Source organism: Trematomus bernacchii, unplaced genomic scaffold (assembly GCF_902827165.1).
Source record: "Trematomus bernacchii unplaced genomic scaffold, fTreBer1.1, whole genome shotgun sequence".
Taxonomy (NCBI): Eukaryota; Metazoa; Chordata; class Actinopteri; order Perciformes; family Nototheniidae; genus Trematomus; species Trematomus bernacchii.
The window spans coordinates 6,707,962-6,715,978 of record NW_022987656.1 but is presented as its reverse complement, the minus strand read 5'-3'; positions in this window follow the sequence as shown (position 1 = coordinate 6,715,978).

Here is an 8,017-nt window from a genome sequence, read left to right as displayed (position 1 = left end):
CTTTGTTACATCAAGTGATTTCTTTCTGTTGGTTTCTTCTACTTGGGGGCAGCAGAAGAAGCTCTATGAGCATTCAGTCTTAACATCACAATGTCCTTTGTTTGTGCAAAGACCCCTCACCACTTCCTGTGTCTGCAGAGGACAACAATTAAAATCAGCTTTTTGGAAAATACATGCTGGTTTGTTTAATGTTGGACCAGAGTTGGAACCAAGAGCTCTGCCAACCTACAAGATGTTCCCAAATCCTTCAAACAGTACTAGATATAGCCATGTTGTAGTTATTATATTGTTATCAGTTATACTATAAATCAGATTTACTTATTGATAGTGTAGTATACTCCATGAAATTATTTTATGAGACGACATTAACTGGCTGTAATTGTCCTTGTATACTAGGTGATGCCCCCATTGAAGTGTTCTTTTGTAAATTAAGTTATAATAACATTTATAATGATGAATAATTAACATAATGATTTATGATTTTATTAAATATAATAATTAATTATTATTTTAATTGTATTATTTTGTATGATAATTAGTTCCTCCTGATAGCCAATGTATTTTGTTTTTTATATATACATTTTTATATATTATCGGATTTTTTTAAATTACAATATAACTCAGGAAATGTTATTACTTTATTGGTTGTATTAAATTATTCAAGCTGTGGAAACCTCCCCCACCCCCCTTACTGTATTGTACTTAGAATAGGTCTGTAAAGATTTCTAATGTAATGTGATGTGTGTCTCCCTCTAGCGGTGGGACTCAGTACAGCAACACAGTCAACAGCTCTGCAACTGCTCAACCGACCAGCTCAGCCATAAAGACACCCAACATGTGACCAGGGATGTTTCTGGAAACTGGATTCTGCAGTCAGAACTGCTTCTATGGCTCTGTCTGGGTGTCCGTTGGAGGCTAGAGGCATCGACTCCACGTTATACCAAAGACGACATGGACAATCAGAGCCACATGCTGACTGTTAGCTTCAACTGCAGCAGCTATGACGTTGTCATGATGTGTGCTTACCTGGTGCTTACCTCTTCCTGTATAGGGCATTAGCTTACTACAGGAAATCACCAACGTATATTGTGATTTTCAGAGTTTCTTTTAACATAAGAGCTAAAAGGAGCATTTTAAAGCTGCATTACTGAGTTTTTCCCACTTGGTGGCAGCAGATTTTTGCTCATTTACACATCCAGGACACAAAAGAGCTGACAGAGTTTTGCACCACTCTGTAGAGTATGATTGATGTAAGGTGCTGTAAACTCACACTGTTTTAACCTTGGTTAGATACTGGGAGTACATTTTCCACTTATTTTCTTTATTGATGACAGAAAGATCCATTTTCACTTCACTGAAAATATGGCATATATCTCCTGAACTTCCCCACTCAATCTATCAAGACCCGAGCAGTTCTATTAGAAGTCCAAGGTAAGGCACGGGCCGGCGCATATCGCTCAAAGGAATCCCTCGCCATATGAACTTTGACCCTTAGAAAGTAAAAGTGAAGAGGCACAACGTGTCAGCTCCCTTAGAATAGGTCTGAGAAACGGGTATGAAGAGAAAAGTAAGAAACAGAGGAAGAGAGGCACAACGTGTCTACGTACATGCACTCTCCTAAAATATGAAACGAGAAAGGGGTGAAGAAATACAAAGAAAGAAACTGAAATGAAAAGGCACCACATTGCGTAAATGCTTCCCCTTAGAATAGGGTTGAAATTATGAAAAGGGGACAGGGGATACCAGTGAAGAGGGACAACAGTCACTTTGATCCATGTGATTTATGAACTAGATGATAAAGATTATGGACTGTTAACCCAACAAAGGCTGTGAGAGTTTTCTTTATCAGGATTTTAAATATCACAGGTAAATACAGGACTAATGTGAGCGCTGTGATTAAATAAACTAATTGCCACGACCAGGTCCAGGTGGACTTTTCCTGTGTGTGTGTGTGTGTGTGTGTGTGTGTGTGTGTGTGTGTGTGTGTGTGTGTGTGTGTGTGTGTGTGTGTGTGTGTGTGTGTGTGTGTGTGTGTGTGTGTGTGTGTGTGTGTGCGCGTGCGTGCGTGCGTGCGCTAGAGTTACTACTGTTGTGGCAGTATTGGCTGAATGCATTGATGAGTCAGGAAAGTACTAGCAGCAGCCAGCTTTGTTGGATACCTTCATATTGATCATTTTGAGGATGGGGCTTTCGGGGGAGGCCTGAAGGGAAGGGGTTTCGGTGTTGATAACTTGGTGACTTTCTTGTTAGATTTAGCTACATTTGGAGCTAGTGCTTCATTAAAAACACCATTGAGCTGCTGGCTTATGGCGCAGTTCCACTGCAGCGCGGAGCTCGCTTTAAGCGTGCCGTGTCGTGCCGTCCCCTTTTTTGGTTGTGCTTCCACTAGGCCTAGTCTCGGCGCGGCACAGCGCGGGGCCACTTTTTCACCTCTTTTCTGGCCCTAGAAAATTGTGGTTCTATCGGGGCCAACAAACAGGGCTGAGTCGGGCTGAGTATGCTAAACTAGAGAGAGGAGCGCTGGCAAGAGGGCTAGAACTACAACAAGATGGACATATTTGACCGTGATTTAATTGTAATACACGTTTCAAAATGATGCCGAAGTAACAACATACTGATACCGGTTAGTAAAAACCATGAATTAATGCTTTGTCAAGTCTGCAGACAGACGGCAGGCAAAAAACCTTTTAAAATGCGTGTTTTTCTAGATGGAGATTGGCTAAGCTAACGCAGTATATGCTTTGACCGTCCACACTCACAACAACGGCCTATACAGACATAAATAAAGCAGCGACTGTATTCACCATGACACAGGCAGTCTGTGGTTTGTACTTGTTTAACTTTTGTCGAGTTTCTGAACATATATAAGGAGCTGTGAGCTCTGAGTGCTAACAGCTAACGGCTGTGTTGTGTTTCTGGATTTCTCATTGAAGATGACGTCACGGCTCCGCCTACACTGCGTTACTATAGTAACTACCCCAGTTCCTAAACTGTAATGGAAGCGCAGCATGAAGTGAGTCGGCCCTGTTAAGGCCCAACGCGGCCAAGCCGTACCGAGCCGTACCGAGTGTGGCCGAGGCCGACCGTGTAGTGGAAATGCGCCATTAGAGTACTTAAGCAAACATACTAATGGCGCGTTTCCACTACAGCCCGCAGCCCGGTTTAAGAGGGCTGTGACGTCAGCGGCCCGTCTTTGGTTGCGTTTCCACTTGGCCTAGTACCGGCCGGCGGGTCCTAATTCACAGTTTTTCTGGCCTCATAAAATCGTGGGGCCAGGGCCAGAGGCAACGAGGCTGAGTCGGGCTGAGTATGCTAAACTAGAGAGAGCGTCGCTGGCAAGGGGGCAACAACTACAACAAGATGGACATATTTGACCGTGATTTAATTGTAATACACGTTTCAAAATGATGCCGAAGTAACAACATACTGATACCGGTTAGTAAAAACCATGAATTAATGCTTTGTCAAGTCTGCAGACAGACGGCAGGGGAAAAACCTTTTAAAATGCTTGTTTTCTAAATGGAGATTGGCTAAGCTAACGCAGTATATGCCCCGACCGTCCACACTCACAACAACGGCCTATACAGACATAAATAAAGCAGCGACTGCATTCACCATGACACAGACAGTCTGTGGTTTGTACTTGTTTAACTTTTGTCTAGTTTCTGAACAGATATGAGGAGCTGTGAGCTCTGAGTGCTAACAGCTAACGGCTGTGTTGTTTTTCTGGGGTCCTCTGAAGATCACGTCACGGCTCCGCCTACACTGCGTTACTATAGATACTGCCCCAGTTCCTAAACTGTAATGGAAATGCGCCATAAAGTGAGCCAGTCCTAACGAGGCCCAGCCATACCGAGCGGGGCCGAGCGAGGCCGTGTAGTGGAAACGCGACATAAGGCCCAATCCCAAACCACGCCCTACACCCTACCCCTACACACTACCCCTCCGTTTGCGCGTTCGCGCTGAGGGTCCGCCACATTAAGTGCTGTTCCAAACCAACAAGTGTGGAGCGGTGTGGAGGGGGAGTGGGCTATCAAACCCTCAAACAGCGAGTCTGCAGCGGTGCTGACTGGAGACCGGTCTCTACCTGACCGGTCTCAACGCTGTGTGTGTCCGTCAGGAAACTAGCTGTTTACAAGTAGTTCCAGCAAACAGCTGTGTGTGTGTTTGGTGTGTATTGGGTTTGGTTTATGTGTATTTGTAATGAAGTTGTTGGCAGTGGCACCAGTTTTCAGAGAGTAGATCTTATCTGCTTCTGTGTTGAATGTGTCGTGTAGGCTTTCCAGCTGGGCTGTGTGGTATGCGCCCGGTTTCTTTTTAAAAATTATTTTTAGATTATTTCGTTTTGTCTGGGTGAGGTCAGGTGAAAAGTTCATTAATGGGAAGTGTATGGAGGCATTGGGGAAAGGCAAAGCGGTTAAGATGATCAGTTACCTGAGTTGTTTGACGGTCGTTGCCTGGGTTCCATGGTTCTTATCGTTGATGGCAATGGATACATGTACCAATCTTGGAAGTGTTAATGGAATGTCTCTTTTTGTTGGTAATTGCAGAAAATAATAATAATAATATTAATACGTTTATTTATTATAGCACCTTTCACAGAAATATAATTTCACAAAGTGCTTCACAAGTAAGAACAACATTTAAAATTAAGACCACAGAAACATGAATACAATAACCACATGAGGCAGAAATGTTTAAGGTCAACATAAAAACATAACACAGACCACGTGGAGTCCAGAAAGGAACAAACATAATAACAGAACACACCACACACATTTCAAATAGAAATAAAAGCCAATGTAAAAAGGTAGGTCTTCAGTAGTTTTTTCAAAGCTTCTACGGAGACTGCAGAGCGGATGTCTATAGGGAGAGAGTTCCACAGTGTTGGAGCACCACCTGAAAGACACTGTCACCTTTCGTTTTTAGACGAGACCGTGGGACAGACAGTAGGCCCTGGTCTGAAGTCCTACGTGACCTACTGGCGATGTAAGGATGTTGAAGGTCACATATATATTCCGGTGCATTTCCACGCAGGGCTCTATATGTAATAACCAGGACCTTAACATCTATTCTAAAACGAGTGGGGAGCCAATGTAAGGATTTTAAAATTGGTGTAATGTGTGTCATCCTGCTTGACCTGGTTAACAGTCTTGCAGCAGCATTCTGGATCATTTGTAGGCGGTTTAGAGATGACTTGCTGAGACATGTTAAAATGGAGTTACAGTAATCCAGCCGGGATGATATAAAAGCATGAATGATCATTTCAAGCTGCGCTAATGACACAACAGACCTGAGCTTTGCAATATTTCTGAGATGGAAAAAGCATGTACGGGTCAGTGATTTAACATGCTGATCAAAATGCATTGCCTGATCAAATGTCACACCAAGATTTCGTAGATTGGACCGAACAGCTGAGGAAAGGGACCCTATACTCTTTGCAACTGTCGGAGCTATACTGTCTGACGCAATGATGAGAACCTCTGTTTTGTCTGCATTAAGCTGCAAGAAGTTGTTAGACATCCAGTCCTTAATGGCATTTAGACAGTTGTGTAATACAGATAATCTATCAGGATTATCAGGTTTAAAAGAGACAGAGATGAATATCATCAGCGTAACAGTGGTAGGAAATATTACTGAATTTGCTGATAACCTGACCCAAGGGAAGCATATGGAAAATAAAATAGGACCCAAAACAGAACCTTGAGGCACACCACAGGTAAGAGCAGCAGTATCAGATGTGTAAGGACCTATAGACACAGAGAAACTCCTATCTGAAAGTTAGGAGGAGAACCATTTCAGGGCACTCCCTGTGACACCCACCTGCCTGAGCCTTTCCATCATTATTCTGTGATCCAGTGTCAAAAGCTGCGCTAAGGTCCAGCAGCACTAAAACGGAGCATTCAATGATAAACTTTGGCCCCTGGTAGCTGTCCACTTGAATGAGTGGGTTGGTAGAAGCTTGGATTATATTAATAATTGATTCTTCCGGTGTCAGGACTTAATAAGTACCATTGATCATTCAGTCCTGTGCTTTGCGGTTGGGTCTGTCTATGTGGTATGTTCGTTTGTATGGAAAGGAAAAAGTGGTTTGTGGTGGAGGAGTAGGGTTAGGGTTAAGAGAGGGTTAGGGTTAGGGATTGGGGCTAGAGTTGTAGGAGGGATAGAGAAGTTGTCATGAGTGATAGGGAAGTGGAGGTGGATGGAGTCTGAGTGGGATGCTATTTCTTCCGAGCCTAAAATTGGGCAGAAGTGCGACGTGTAATGTGTCAGGTTTTGTAGGGAGGTGGAATAAAACTATAAATAAATAAAAAATCAAACTGATGAATGGTGTGGACATGTTTAGTGTCAGTTGTACTGTGTGTATAGTGCCGGAGGTTTGCCTGGGACCATAAGGCTTTCTGGGAAAACCAATGGCGATTTAGAGGGCTGCAAGGTAATGTTTGAATCCCTCTACAGTTGTTTAGAAAATAAATGATCATAACTCCTTAATAACCAACCATTAGGCTTTGAGAAAGCAGTAAACTATCTCCATTAATTTAACTCTGGAGTATTAGTTGTCAGGATTTGGCAGTATTCCTGATTTGTCGGCCTTCTCCAGCCCTCTAACTGGGGGAATATACTGTGGCAGGGTTTCTGCCAGAAAAGCTGTTAGGCCTATCACTCCTTCTCTCTCTATTTCAACCACTCCCTAGTGTTTAACACAGCCAATGCAAGTTTGGTTTATTAATAAAAGGGAATCGGAAACCCTGGTATTGGATTGCAGTCGATGAGAGCTGGATGAACTGTGTATCACTCTCAAGTTCAGGTTCACAAAGGATTTAGGTCCAACGATATTATTGTACATACTGTAAATGGCAGCTGTGATGTGAACTCACATCCTGGCATCCCCCCCCCCCCCCCCCATCACATGGAGCAGAGAAGCAACAACTTAGCATACTTCCTGTTAGCCAGCACTGCTAACACTACAACCTAGATGGCAAACAGCTGTCCAGTCTTCACTATAAAGCAACAAACAGTAAGCAAAGAGCTAACTGTATTCTGCAAGATAAGCACTAACAAGCAAAAACACACTAAAGATGGCATTACGCCACAAACTTTTAACCATTTCAGGACTTGCCAGCTAAGCTATCAAAGCTAAGTAACCTCGCTCTTCATTGACTTAACCTTTCAAGCCTAAGCAAGTACACAACCTCTAAGTGTTGGAACATGTGTTAGTTAGTTTAATATTCACTGAGCTGTATTGTGTGATCTGTTGTAAAGTACTATAAGGTAATGTTAAGTGGTCACTGCTTAGTTTAGAGATTTGAATTGTCCTTCATGATCTTCTTAATATGTGCTTTATGGAATATGTGGCTGGTTACATTTTGCAAAAGATTTCTGACAACCTTTGGAAAAGAATCCCGAAATCCTTTAACCTTTACAAGCTATTCATTCTGTAGTGTTGTTTAGAGGTATTCATGAAATTATTAACACCTTTTCCTAATTCATAGTGTACACTTTATGAAAATATTTAATAAGATTACACTAACTGGCTATTTACTTAAGTTGGTGCCCAATTGGGTGGACTTAAAGGTCCCATGTCTTGGCCATTTCTACTGATCATAATTCCATTGTTGAGGTATACTAAAATAGATTTACATTGTTCAATTTTCCAAAATCACATTGGTTTCTCATACAGCATCTCTGTATAGTATGTGTATTCACTCTCTGTCCTACACGGCTTGTTGGAGCTCCTGCCCCCCCCCCCCCCTCCCTATGAGCCCAGTGTGCTCTGATTGGTCAGCTCGCCCACTCTGTTCTGATTAGTCAACCACCGTTACAGCGGAACATCAGTGATTATGTTTTACAATGGCGTTTGTTAGCAACCAGAAAATAACACCAGTAATGACAAATAGATGAGAATGCTGCGTGGGGTCTGGGTGCCGTGTTGGTGGGACGTTGCGGGGCTCGCTGCTCCGCCCTGTGGGGCTCGAGGAGCGGACAGTGTGAGCTGTATTACTGGTGTCGTTTCCTG